The 15558-nt window shown below is 43.5% G+C and overlaps 1 pseudogene; it reads left to right on the top strand.

The window, feature by feature from the left end:
• Nucleotides 1-923: 923 nt before the first annotated feature.
• LOC149500565 (uncharacterized) lies at nt 924-5908 on the top strand (annotated as a pseudogene).
• Nucleotides 5909-15558: the final 9650 nt, after the last annotated feature.

Genomic DNA, 15558 nt, shown 5'->3' with positions numbered 1-15558 from the left:
CGATTTAGGGAAATAATGATAGAAAACATCTTGGAAATGAAGGATATGAAAGAGAAATCTGCGAATGATTGTTGGGATGAAATGGTAAATAGTGTCAGGAAGACAGCTAAGGCTGTGCTCGGCGAATCAAAAGGGAAAGGTATAATTGACAAGGATACATGGTGGTGGAATGAGAATGTACAGAGAGAATTGAAAGAAAAGAAGAATGCATTCAAAAAGTGGCAACTCAACTAGAAAGAGGTAATGAAAGTGAGAGGCAAGCTAGGAAGAATGAGTATAGAGAATGTAAGAAAAAGGCCACTAAAGCGGTTGCTATAGCCAGGTCTGACGCTCAGAAACGGTTGTATGCCGCTTTAGATGGACCTCGTGGACAAAAGGAACTTTACCTTATTACAAGAGCTAGAGAAGAAAGAGCGAAAGATATTAAGCATGTCAGATGTATGAAAAATGAGACAGGTAAAGTTTTAATGAGAGATGACGAAATAAAAGAGCGCTGGAAGATATATTTTGAAAAATTAATGAATGAGGAGAACGACTGGAATAGAGTGATTAATAGGAAGCCAGAGAACGTCGGACTTGTGAATGAGATTAGTATGTATGAAGTTAGAGAAGCAGTGAGAAGTATGAAAAGCGGAAAATCGGAAGGACCAGACGGTATACCAGTGGAAGTATGGAAGATACTGGGAGAAGACGGATATAAGTGGCTGACTTTATTCTTCAATAAGCTGCTGCAAGAAGAAGTGATCCCTACGGAATGGAGCATCAGTACGCTGGTGCCCATATACAAAAATAAAGGGGATGTGCAAGACTGTGGCAGCTATCGGGGAATAAAGCTTATGTCTCATAGTATGAAAGTTTGGGAGAAAGTGATAGAAAAGTGATTGCGAGATGAAAGTGAGATCACCCAAAACCAGTTCGGGTTCATGCCTGGTCGCGGGACAACGGACGCCATATTTGCACTACGCCAAGTGTGCGAAAAACATCGCGACGTGCACAGGAATCTGCATATGGTGTTCGTTGATCTAGAAAAAGCGTACGACCGAGTACCTAGAGCAGTTTTGTGGTGGGCATTGAATGAGAAAGGTATACCTGGTAAGTATGTGAGGTTAATCTGTGCCATGTACAGTCGAGCCAGGACGTATGTACGAACCGCCGCGGGGAATTCCGACGAGTTCAATGTGGCAGTGGGCTTACACCAAGGGTCTGCACTAAGTCCCTATCTCTTCCTGCTTGTGATGGATGCCTTGACATCGGAGATACAGGAAGAGCCCCCTTGGTGTATGCTGTTTGCCGATGACATAGTGCTCGTCGGAGAAAACGGGCTCGAGGTCCAAAACATACTGGAGAAATGGCGATGCAAGTTGGAGAGTGTTGGCCTAAAAATCAGCAGATCGAAAACCGAACATCTGTTCTGTGATTTTGGTGGTTTCTCCAACTTTACACCCATTTCCCTCGACGGAACACCTTTGCCAGTATGTCAAGACTTCCGATACCTAGGGTCTGTTATCCAAAGCGACGGTGAACTGGATCGTACTGTGAGGCACAGAATTGACGCAGGATGGATGAAATGGCGGCAGGTCACGGGCACCATATGTGACTCGCACATCCCTCTTCCCCTAAAAGGGAAGATATATAAGACCTTAATAAGGCCTGCCGTCTTGTATGGATCAGCTTGTTGGACAACGAAAGTGGCGGATGAAAGGCGATTGCATGCAGCAGAGATGCGAATGTTGCGATGGATGTGTGGAGTAACGAGAATGGATAGAATACGGAATGAATATGTTAGAGGAAGTCTGAAAGTGGCACCTGTGACAGAGAAGCTGAGGAGTGCACGTTTGGTATGGTATGGACATGTGATGAGACGGAATGAAAATGAGGTTGTTAAGAGAGTGTTAACTATGAATGTGGAAGGATTTAGAGGAAGAGGTAGACCTAAGAAGAAATGGATGGATTGTGTGAAAGACGATATGGGTAGGAGGGGAGTGAGCGAAGAAATGGTATATGATAGAAGAGTATGGAAGGAGAAAACATGTTGCGCCGACCCCAGGTGACTGGGAGAAGGGCAGGATAATGATGAAATGATGAATGATAATGATAACGATAATGATAATGATAATGATAATGATAATGATAATGATAATGATAATGATAATGATAATGATAATGATAATGACAATGAAAATTATGAACATAAAAAGAAGTGAGAGTGAATCTTAATGTCCAGGTGTCTACGATTATGATCGTTTACAATCATCGGACACAAACTAAAACTAGTTTTTTTTTGCTACCTATTCACCGGTAGCCTAAGGAATTACAACTTCGCGCTGGGTAGGCTGTGGGTATTGGGGTAGCTGAGCTCACGGGCTCAACCTGAGAGAATTTGCTAACACTAGCCCTAGCAAGAGGAGTGCTTCGCAAAATCTACCACCGGCTCTGAATCGCGACCCACCGAGAAGATCCAGCGAGAAACTCAGCGGGCTAGTACTCGTAGCTTGCCTTATATGAAACAAATTAAAATGACACAAACATAACCGAGCGCCATATAAAACTGTCTCAATAAATAATTGGCTGCAGTGCGCAGTGTGGGCGGAATTTAATACAATTTGATCGTAACGACCGCCCCGTAACACGTAAGGAAAAACGTTTGAGTGCTATCTCCCGATATCGATGCCCGTGAATAAAACGATTTTTATGTTCGTTTATTTTTACGGTCAATACACTGTGGAAGCCAATTTAAAGGGTGATTTTAATGCGCATGTTTTTTTTAACGGCTATAATTGTAAAAAAAAGATATTCCAAAACAAATTAATATACACTAAAAACAATAATCATCGAAATCGGTTGGCGTGATATTGAGTTATTGAGTTATTCATCTATTTGTCGCGCACGTACTTAATGCAAATTTAAGACTTATGGTACTTACTATATGGTTTTCTCATGGATACCATTATCAGAACTGGACTAAATTGTAATGGAACCACACGGGAAGCGTCAGTTTCCTAATAAAAAAATAATGATCAAAATCGATTCACCCAGTCAAAAGTTATGAGGTAACAAGCATAAAAAAAAGAAAAAAAACATACAGTCGAATTGAGAACCTCCTCCTTATTTGAATGATTTTTTGAATTTTCAAAATGCTTTGTGCACTCTTTTTAAGCTATTCAATTATTCTGCCCTCAAATTCTGGTAGGCACTGATATCTACCACACACAGAACTAAATTATACACTAAGGATCATTCTTGCCAAATACCGTGTGGCTTTGTAACGAATATCCTTATAGAATGTTTCTGGGCGCTGACGAAAGCATCGATTGAGCGAAAGCAGTTGTAAAGTCGTTCGCTTGTACCACTGGTATTGTTGATGTTCCGCGATGAAATGCATCTTTGGGAGGTAAGGATAAAAGCAATATCTCCCACCGTACGGGTGAAATTGTTCGGTATTTGCTGACGGTAATTGCTGACGCTCTGAATGTTTATTCTTCGGTAATTATCGTATAGATGCAAATGCGCCTTTAAAACATCGTTAGCTAGATTCAGGCATCTGTCAAAAATCAAGTGTTCTATAATCCCTACACGCTACGCATCGTATAATATAAATAAAACAGTATAACTTGCATATATACCTATGTTTTTTTTTTATTGCCCTTGTAGGTAGACGAGCACACGGCCCACCCGATGGTGAGTGGTTACCGTCGCCCATGGACTTCAGCAATGCCAGGGGCAGAGCCAAGCCGCTGCCTACCGAAATATGCTACCTGTATGTACCTGTATGTATATACAGTAAATTTTAATCTAATATTACCTAACTGACAAAAAAAGTGAAGCTCAAAATTTTTCGAAATCTTTAGAAATCAAATTATGACTCTTCTTTTTTTCTCTACCTTATCCCACTAGGTGGGGTCGGCACAGCTAATTTTTCTCTTCTGTTCTCTTCTACCAGCCGTCATCTCAACACTCACTCCTCTCTCTCTCATATCGTCATTCACACACTCCATCCATATCTTCTTCGGTCGACCTCTTCCCCCGCTACCTTGCACTACCATTTCCGTACATCTCCTAGTTACATGCATCTTCTCTCTACGAAATCAAATTATGACATTTGAAAAAAAAAACGCAAAGCTAAACCGTAAAATTAGCTATAATCAAATCTACGATTCGGTAAAACTGAAGAAATTACACGTTTTTATCTTTGCCCATTTACACTTATATGCACAAAGCATTGTTATATCCCTTACATGTGTAATTTAGATGTGAAGGGTGTAATTTCTTAACGACCCTCCTCGTGGTCCTATTAAAAAACCATTAAACCGCTACGGTTAATTACTGAGGTAATGTGTAGACGGGCAGACGTGAAAACATACATAAAAAATCGAGTAATATTAACGTTCTTAACTAAGCAAAATCTAGTAAATTTAAATAACGAACAATTAAACATCAAATTTGTACGCAATTTTATACTGGTGGTAGGACCTCTTGTAAAGGGCAAGGGCACAAGGGAGCAAATACTGAACGTAAGACGGATTGTGGAAAAGTGCTACGAATTCGACACGCCGGTCGTCATGTGTTTCGTTGACTATAGTAAGGCTTTTGACTGTGTTGACTGGAACTGCTTGTGGGATGTCCTCACAGTGTTGGGGGTCCCTCGCCACCTTACTGCACTCCTTCAGTCATTATACTACAACAGCCAGGGAGTAGTGAGAATCGATAGGACTGCATCTGACTCGTTCAAATTTCACAAGGGCGTGCGGCAGGGCTGCATCCTGTCACCCATCCTGTTCAATATTTACGGCGAATACATCGTCAGGAAAACATGCGATGGATGGGATGGTGGTATTACCGTCGGAGGCTGTAAAATCTCTAACTTACGCTACGCTGACGACACCACTCTCCTGGCAGCCAGCGAAATCGAGATGGGCAAGTTCTTGGACAGGATGGAGCGCATTAGCAAAGACCTCGGACTCGCGATAAACAGATCTAAAACAAAGATCATGATCGTTGATCGCACAGGCAGACTGGAGCTCAGCGGTACGCTTAATTTAGAAGTAACGGACAACTTTGTTTACCTGGGCTCCAATATCAGCAACAATGGCTCTTGTGAACCGGAAATTCGCAGACGGATTGGGATGGCAAAAGGTGCCATGTCTCAGCTGGACAAAATATGGAAGGACAAAAATATCTCTATGAACACCAAGAGCAACCTAGTCCGCACACTAGTGTTTTCAAATTTTCATATACGGAGCAGAGACATGGACTATAAAGAAAGCTGACCGCAATCGGATTGATGCCTTCGAAATGTGGTGCTGGAGGAGGATGTTGGGTATTCCCTAGACAGCACGCCGCACCAATGTATCCATCCTAGCTCAGTTGAAGATCCGGACTAGACTCTCCACCATTTGCATGCGAAGGATACTTGAATACTTTGGCCACCTCGCAAGGAAAGACAGTGACAACTTGGAGAAATTGGTGGTCACTGGAAAAGTCGAGGGCAAGCGACCAAGAGACAGGAACCCGACCCGTTGGACGGACCAGATTCGTGCAGCCCTGGATACCACAGTGCACGATGCTCTGCACTCAGCTGCAGATAGGAACAGATGGCCGTGCACTATCAAAAACAAACTGTTTCAAGGCCATGACCACGACCCTCAGTAATGAGGAAACCGACGCAAGGAGGAGGAGGACCTCTTGTGAGTCCACGCGGGTAGGTACCAACGCCCTGCCTATTTCAGCCGTGAAGCAGTAATGCGTTTCGGTTTGAAGGGTAGGGCAGCCGTTGTAACTATACTGAGATCTTAGAACTTATATCTCAAGATGGGTGGCGCATTTACGTTGTAGATGTCTATGGGCTCCAGTAACCACTTAACACCAGGTGGGCTGTGACCTCGTCCACACAACTAAGCAATAAAAAAAAAAAAAAAAACTGAATTCTTTCAAGAGATCAACGAAATATAAGAAAAGTAATATTTACATCATCACGCCCTCCTAAAATAACATCGCAAGGTAATCTTCGTATATGAAAAACAACAACCTTCAATTCTCTTTATTTTTTTCGAAAATTAACCTTTGATAGCGAATACAGATAAGCTTTGAGGTTCAAAAAACAATGAGTTTATATTTGACAAAATGCTTGGCACAAACATCGGTGTTTTTTTCTTTTTTTTTATTGCTTAGATGGGTGGACGTGCTCACGGTCCACCTGGTGTTAAGTGGTTACCTGAGCCCATAGACATCTACAACGTAAATGCCGCCACCCAGCTTCAGATATGAGTTCTAAGGTCTCAGTATAGTTACAACGGCTGCCCCACCGTTCAAGCCGAAACGCACTTCTGCTTCACGGCAGAAGTGGGCAGGGTGGTGGTACCTACCGGTGTGGACTCAAAAGACGTTCTACAACCAATATTCGTCTTCTAATCTGAAGGAACCGAAGAGAAAGGATTATTTAATAAAGTATTGCTCGAATAAGAAAGCTTTGCCAGACAGAAGAGATCCGACAAAAAATTCAAAAAATCTATCAAAAATATATAAATACAATTTTAAATGGTCTTCCACTTTTGTTTTGATACCAAACCACGGGGGTCTACAATCCTGATTATATCGAACGTCGGCGCCTCTAGAGAACAAAAGGAAGAGCACTCGGACCGAAGTCCTCGCCCTCTTCCAATACCTAGGAGATTACGCCCTAATAAAGGCGCGCCAGACAGCAAAAAGCGTGAGGCGCGCAAAACCCGCCCAGCAGAACCACTACCGACTAAACCCAACAAAGCTCTTCCTCCGGAGCCGGGTTTAACTTCGCCGATCTTCATGGTATCCACGTAGCACGCTCTAACCTTAGCGAGTTCCGCGGCAAAAAAAATTCCCTGCGTCATTGATTATAGACATGAGTTGTACATACTACAAACACTTCACTAACTTTGGAGAATAATAATTATTAAAGTTAAACTGATAGTATGTAGCATCACTTCGTAATAATCCGCTATCAAAATCACAGATAAAACAAAAGAAAATATTGTAGAACAATATTGAATGTTACTCTACGAATAAATAATAAGATGTTACTGTTAAAACAGAAATGACAGCGACTTGTTTTTTTATATTTTTTTATTTATTCAGTTATGTAAACACAAAAAAGAAGACATAGTACAGAGTAATAGGAAAATTATGTACAAAGGCACTGCTTATTTCTTTAAGAGATCTCTTCCAGCAGACCTGCGAGAGGACTATGAGAATAATAATTAAAATGTTTTGAAATAAACAACAAATAAAAAATTAATTAAACACAATCTAATAAAAAACTATCAAATTTATTTAAATAGAAAATACGGTTTGGTTTGAACCAAAATGTCTGAAAGTGGTTTATTGCTAAGTTTGGTGCGACGCGGCTTTCTGAAATGAAATATTGTAATCTCGTGAAAATGTTTTCCCATGTTTCACACCCACATGAATTCATATGACAGGTCTAATTGGATTCTATTACAAAGAGGTATCCTAAAGGGACGTATGTATGTATGTACAAGTCATTTAACTTGTACACAAGTATTTAAGAAGTTCGTTTGAAATTCAAATAATACGTGTTATAGGCATGTGTAATCAAAATAAACGGCTGCTCTTTGAATTTCAATTTGAATCAAAGATATTTTAGTATAGCGTATTATGTAAGTATTTTTTTTTATGATTGAAAGTTTACTGGTGGCCCGAAGGCCTTTCCAGTTTCACCAGGACAGGTGGGCGAGCAAAGGCTCAGCCAAGAGGGGTGGGATTTGCTAACAACTGCCCGAGCGCCTCCGAAGGAGACCTAACAACTCAAGAGCAATTGTTTCGCGAATGAATCTACTACCGGATCGGAATCGCGACCCGCTGAGAAGATCCGGCGAGAAACTCAGCGGGCTGATGCATGGGTTAGGTTGCACGTCGACCTCTTTGTCGAGTTCGACGAGTACGGTTACCGGGGTCCCTAAGCGTGCCCCTAGTATTAGAGCTGAAAGCATCTAATGCAAAGGTTATTGGATCTGATGGATCCGTAAGGACGTGTCTAGGGCGTCGACGGTGACTGGCTCCTGCATGATCAGGATTCGGGGAGTAGTCAGCGGCGGCAACGATAAGGCGATTATCATGACGCATAGCCTTATCGAAGTATCGTTCCGACGCTGACTTCATGTATTTCCGAATTGATTCGAGGCCCAGGTCGTCGTGTAGGTCAACGTTCCTCACGAACCACGGAGCCCCGACAGCTAACCTGCAAAAGCGGGATTGTAGGGATTGGAGGGTGTCTATGTGTGTGCGGGCCGCGTGAGCGAACACCACATTCGCGTAAGTCATGACGGGCCTTATGCAAGTTTTGTAAAGTGTCACCTTGTTCCGAAGGGACATTTTACTCCGCTTACAGATCATGGGGTAGAGTCTACCGAGAATAAACGCGGCACGGTCACGGACTGATTTTATATGCGGGCGGAATGTCATCGATGCATCCAGGGTAACGCCCAGGTACTTGACCTTCCTGGCCCAGGGTATGGGTTGTCTAAAGAGAGTAATCGGGGGTGTGAGATTCCTCCTCCTAATCCGGGAGGAAATCCGTGTGGAGCTTCCCCTCTGAAATAGCACCGCAGTACTTTTCGCTGGGTTGATGTCTATGCGCCATTTTCGGAACCACTGTCCTAGGGCTAGGGCTGCGCTCTGAAGCTTCTTCGCGATTAGGGACTTATTTCTACTAGAATAGTAAACAGTCGTGTCGTCGGCGAATAAAGCTAAATGGGTCGGCGGCGACCGGGGAATATCGTTGACGAATAAGCTAAATAGGAGGGGTGAGAGGACAGAGCCTTGCGGGACTCCAGCTGTGAGAGGTCGTGGGGAGGAACGGGTTCCCTCGACTCTATATCGAAAAGAGCGGTTCGACAAGAAGTCCCGTTTGATGAGCACGAGACTATCCGGCACGCCCATGTTGAATAGTTTGAAAATCAAACCATTGTGCCAGACTTTGTCGAACGCTTTTGCGACGTCGAAGAAGAGAGCTCCCGTGTATAACGGTTTTGGTCGATTAAGCCCCACAAGAATGTGCTCCGTGAGGCGGTGCACCTGTTGAACGCATGAGTGATTTGTACGGAATCCGAATTGTTCATCGATGAGAATGCCCTTGGATGAGACGAAATCTCTGAGGCGCTTGTAGAGCAGACGCTCATACAGCTTGCCTAGAGACATGAGGAGGCTAATCGGGCGGTAGCTCGTCGGATGATTTTTTGGTTTACCGGGTTTATGTATGCCGATAACGTCCGCTTCTTTCCACACCGCGGGAAAGATACAGTTCGCCATAGCGGCATTGAAAATAGATGCCAACATCACGATGAGTTGGACGGGTAGAAGTTTAATAACGCGGTTAGATATACCGTCGGAACCGGGAGCCTTGCGAGGACGTAGGTCTTTGATCAAGTCTTTAACTTCCATCGGGGTGACGGGTGGTAACGCATCCGAGGGTGGCAAGGAGGCTCTGCGTTCTACCTCACTGTCTACTAATTCTACATGAACAGGGTCCACGGATTGAGTGCTGGGCGTGCACTGGGCTTGCAATGTATCGGCCAGCAGCTCTGCTTTTTCGTCATCATCAAAGGCCGCGAGTCGGTCTGAGGGGCCTACGAGGGGGGGCATAGTTAATACCGTATCCGATTTGAGAGTACGAGCTAAGCGGTAGTAAGACCTTTGGGAGGGCGCGAGTCCTTCTAAGAAATCAGACCATCTGGCATCTCGGACTTCGGTGATGCGAGACTTTACGTCGCGTTGTAGGGCACGCATTCGAGTACGATTTTCCGCGGTAGGATACCTGTCGTAGGTGCGTATCGAGGCGTTCTTAGCTCTAAGGAGTTCCCTAATATCGTCGGACAATTTGAAGCGGTGAAGGAAGTCCTCCGCTACAACTTGTTTCGATGACCTATCTAATGTCGAGGTGATGTGTGATTTTAAGATGTCTATGGCTTCAGCGGTATCCTGAGGAGACGGGGTAGAGTCCGGGTTAAACGGGAGCGATGGTGGATCAGATTCAGCCAGGCTGATGCCCAGCGTGTGCCAATCCACCACAGTCCTCGTGACGGGAACGGCATCGGGAGCGCGACCGAGCTTCATAACGACGGGACGGTGGTCTGAATCTAACTCTGAAACTACTTCGATCGAGTGTAAGCGCAGAGTTACGTTTTTTAATAACGCTATGTCGAGTATATCCGGGCGATGCGCGATATTTAGCGGGTAGTGAGTCGGGGTTAACGGAGCGACGATATCGAAGGCGAGATCATCGACTAACGCGTCAAGCCGCCTGCCATTCGGGGTTGTGGTGTGCGAGTTCCACCTGACGTGTTTACAATTAAGGTCGCCCGCCAGAATGACAGAGCTTCCCATGCCGAGCAGCGCCTCGATATCGCTGCTTAGAACGATCTTATCCGGTGGAAGATAAACGGACGCGATAACGATCGGCGCGTGTCCCGTCAGTGAGATTCGGCACACTGATGCTTCGATATTAGCGAGCGCGGGAGGATCGAGCGGGACGCAATGCAGGGCTCTTCTATAGTAAATGACGGTACCACCACCACGGGCAGAGAGCCTGTCGTTCCTGACCATGTTCGCGATTTTAGGGTCACGGCGTGCGGGCTTAAGTAGGGTCTCCTGCACTAAAAAGATATCAATTTGATGGTCACGCAAAAAGTCAGAAACCTGATCACGTTGATTTGCGAGACCGTAAGCGTTAAAAAATCCTATCGTCACGGATAGGGGCTTTATTCTACTTATATACTCCATTAATTACCGGCGGAGTGAGGGGAGGACGTACGTATTTAATGACGCGTATACGTCGGCGTATTCCTGCACAACGGCGATAAAGTGTTGTGCAGTGGAGGCAGCGCGAATGGCGTCGCCCAAAGCGTTAACGCGCTCAAAGTTGATCGACTGAAAGAAGTCGATCGCTAAAGCGAGATTTTCGGACGCGGTCGGAGGGCAAGTCGCGGGAGAGGGACGAGTCGCGGGGGCGGGACGAATCGCGGAGGAGGGAGTTGTAGCCGTGTTCGTGTACGGCAGTGGTTTCGCCCAGGCCGAGACACTGGGCACCGCCGCCGGAACGAACGCTGGCTTAGCCTGCGACTTAGAGGGTGCCGAGGCTTTGATGTCTGGGCCGGAAGCTCGGAGGCGGTTTTGGCCGGCGACGCGGTGATTTATTTTCGGAGCTCGGGGGCATCCGCGGTAATTTGCGGGGTGACCCTGTGTTCGACACAGGACGCAGCTAGGCGGTTCTGTCGCAGTTTTTTGATCGCGAGTGCATAGGGCCGTGGCGTGATCGCCTAAACATTTGACGCATCGGGGGCGCGCGTGACAGTTACGGGAAGAGTGCCCATACAATTGACAGTTATGGCACTGGCTAGGAGTGCCTTTTTTATGGGGGGCTTCGACAGCGATACCGGAGAGCCTACAGACGGTCTGTGTGTTAAAGATTTTCTTACCCTCGGGGGTAGGCTGGAGAGCGACTAGAACCATATTATATGGCTCCCTACCGCGACCGGTGTGCATACGGTGCACAGAATTCACTGGTAGGCCTTGTTCTAACAGGTCGACTTTTACGAGCTCTACATCTAACTCTTTAGGGATTCCGCGTATTACAACGCGGAGTTCGCGCTCCTCCTGAAGCGTATAAGTGTGGAAGCTTATACGCTCCTTACGGAGGTAAGAGGTGAGGGCCCTATGGTCATCAGATGAATGCACCTTTATTTGGATGCCGTTCGCGAGGTTACGGGCATTCGTGAAATTTATATTTTTGGCCTTAAGGGCCAGGGAAACTCGATCCCAAGCTGCCTTCTCTTGAAGGATTACCGGAGGAGTGCCGTGCCGTGAAGCAGGGTTTTGGTTTGAAAGAGGACAGCCGTTGTACTGTAAAACTGACACTCAGAACTCATGTCTAATGATGGGTGGAAGAATTTACGTTCTCGATGTCTACGGGCTCTGGTAACCACTAAGCACCTAGTAGGTCGTAAGCTCGTCCACTCATTTGAGCAATAAATTAAAATAGACGTAAAATCAAACCCGCAAAATTAAAATTTGCGTAATTACTGGTGGTAGGACCTCCTGTGAGTCCGCACGGGTAGCTACCACCATCCTGCCTATTTCTGCCGTGAAGCAGTTATGCATTTCGATTTGAAGAGTGGGTCAGCCGTTGTAATTATATTTGAGACCGTAGAACTTGTATCTCAAGGTGGGTGGCGCATTTACGTTGTAGATGTCGATGGGCTCCAGTAACCACTTAACACCAGGTGGGCTGTGAGTTCCTCCACCCGTCTAAGCAATAAAAAAAAAGATGCTTTACTCTACGAAGCTTCAAATACTAGGTTCAATCATCGATAATATACATCGCTGAAGAGAGCGCGTTCATCCCAGACACGATGATACTTATTAAGTAGTACCGAAGAAATTTCATTATAAACCTTATTGTGCTTATTAATTTTCCGTGTTTGGATATGTTGCCAAGGATCTTTTCTCTCCACGCCCATATCAATTATCGTGAAGAAGGTCTCGTGAAAAGGTAATAAAGTTACTAATGTTTATTTTTTGTTCAATAAATATTTGATATAATGATTAATATGATTGATGATAATTTTGTTCAATAATTTGATATTGTACTTTGATTTATTAATATCAAAAACATACACACTTTCTCAATATTTCATAGGGTCTCCGACATACTTTCGTTGACTTTATCTGTTTTATTGTAACATTATAATATATGCCGTGTACTCTTTCTTCTTACATATATATCGACGCTTGAAAAGCAAACGTGACTAAGCGACAATGCGTGAACTTTACAGTAGACTAATTTAAAGTTGAAATACCTGAAAACAAAATTTATTTTCACGAATCTAGCTGTAGTAAAATGTAGCTAGTAGCTGTAGGATTGAAATGATTTTAATAGACCTAGAAATATATTTTTAATGCGCATCGAATATGGTTATTGCCTATCATTTATGTACAAAGCAGTTATTGTCGCTTAGTCACGTTTGCCTTTCAAGCGTCGATATATATATTGTTTGGGGGACAAATAAAACATCGGCACCAGAATCGATATACGTATGTACATCCTTTTTTCTCCTACATAATATCACCTTTCCACATAGAAACTCATGAGTAGACTCATCTATGTAGCTATAAACATACTTTTTCCGTAAACTTTTTTGTGTGCAAAAAGGTGTGATGGTGTTTCCTGTACATATAAAATATCAATTAAAATATGTACTCAACTTTTTTTTTGATTAACCAGTAAGCCCACTGAAAATTAAGAGATGAAACCAAAGTTAATCAAGCAAATTACAGGCAACTCCATTCCGTCGGGTTTCGCCCTTGAACTTTTGTTTTTTTTTCCACGCAAATCATGACTTCCAGAGACAGCTGAAAGGCAGGGCCATTAGTCAAGGAATCTCTTACGTAGGTGCGATAAGGGGACTGTTGCATTGTTTGCTAAGCTAACAAAAAAAGTAGGTTCGCCTTGAAACGTTGTAAATGCTATGTTTCGATGGATATTTTTTCAGGTCTTCGAGTTTGATGAATATAGCAAACTATTTAGGGTTTAGGTTCCTGTATCATTAATTAAATATTTTTACCGTAAATAATACTAAACAATACATTGCCGTAAAGCTGTTTTCCATCAGCCTTGCGATTTACAATTCAGTATTCGAATTCCATTGCACTTACTATCATATCTATTTTTTTATCATATTATTTACACTACATCTATTTTATTTTTATTTTTTTTATTGCTTAGATGGGTGGACGAGCTCACAGCCCACCTGGTGTTAAGTGGTTACTGGAGCCCATAGACATCTACAACGTAAATGGGCCACCCACCTTGAGATATAGGTTCTAGTCACAACGGCTGCCCCGCCCTTCAAACCGAAACGCATTACTGCTTCACGGCAGAAATAAGTAGGGTGGTGGTACCTACCCGTGCGAACTCATAAGAGGTCCTACCACCAGTAAAAAGTTTACAATACAGCGTAGTAATTTCGAAACATACAATGCTATTAGTTTTTTTTTTAAATATATTTCGTATTCGGTTTGCTCGCGATTAATTCGTGTCTACTTTATACATTACAGCTCTAGTTGATGAGGCGGTAGTTTACTGCTTGTCTGTTATTCAGTGATTACTTGACATCATAGAATGATGTCAACCACTTTGACACATGAGATTGCAGTTTCATACTGTATTGAACCGTTTCTAGGCGTCAATTTCGAACTCACGATGGCTCCACGGCAGAACTAAGCTGGATTGTGATACCCACTTTACCACTCATAAATGTGGATTGGCTATAATTTTAATATTCAGTGAGCAAGTCTCCTTGTATGACATCCATAGGAATTCAACGAGGAGTTGCCTTTCTAAGTAATTCTAGGTTTCATGTTCCTACATGATTATATTCCTTCATTGTCGAAGTTGTGATAGATGCCAGCTAGGTATTTATTTACCTTGAATTTTTTTTAAGCATTAATCTCCTTCACTATCGTATCAGTTGACATGACAAAAAATCCTTATATTTTTGTTTTATTGCCCTTGTAGGCAGACGATCACACGGCCCACCTGATAGTGAGTGGTTACCGTCGCCCATGGACTTCAGCAATGCCAGGGGCAGAGCCAAGCCGTCGCCTACCTATATCTTCTAATGATCTTATTCAGTTACTGCAACACATGAAAAACCTTAATATTTTCAAAGAAATATCCGAAAGTATGTTGTGGGACTTTATCTTTAATTTGTATTGCTATATTTGAAGTGTCTTAGCTGACGGCGCCTTCAGTTATTCGTCGTTCCCGGCAGCCAAGTTAGGTAGGACGTATTTAATGCCGGCACGGGTGGTCACCACAATCGCCGGATAGGTATCACCATTTATACAACACAATTGAGACTCCGACCGATGATTAGAGGTGCGTGGCGGTAGTTATGAAATATGTCTTTTAAGTCGTGAAAATCGTTTAAAAGTCGTCATGGCCTAAAGGATAAGTTAAAGGATAAGACGTCCGGTGCATTCGTGTTGAGCAATGCACCGGTGTTCGAATCTCGGGCGGGTACCAATTTTTCTAATGAAATACGTACTCAACAAATGTTCACGATTGACTTCCACGGTGAAGGAATAACATCGTGTAATAAAAATCAAACCCGCAAAATTATAATTTGCGTAATTACTCGTGGTACAACCTCTTGTGAGTCCGCGCGGGTAGGTACCACCACCCTGCCTATTTCTGCCGTGAGATGTTCTCATTAAGACTGAAATGGTTGTTTGCATGTTGTGATATCGCAAAACACAAAAATAAACATTTCAATATTTAAATTAGAAAATCGATTGAAACACAATTCCAAGGACTGCTCCATGCCGCCGAGAGATAGAGATTTTAATTAAAAGTGATACAGTTATCTGTTACAGCAAAATGAAAACCAAAAAATCGAAGACCATCCGTCAGGGTTTCAAAGGAATTTGCGTATCGTAGCCAAACATATCCTGAGAGAAAAATGATTGATGGTTAGATTGAGCTGAGTCATACTCTCTTTGTTAATAGTC

This window comes from Bombyx mandarina, chromosome 20, assembly GCF_030267445.1.
Source record: "Bombyx mandarina strain Sakado chromosome 20, ASM3026744v2".
NCBI lineage: Eukaryota > Metazoa > Arthropoda > Insecta > Lepidoptera > Bombycidae > Bombyx > Bombyx mandarina.
Note: the sequence above shows the minus strand (reverse complement) of the source record. Positions and strands in the feature narration are given on the sequence as shown.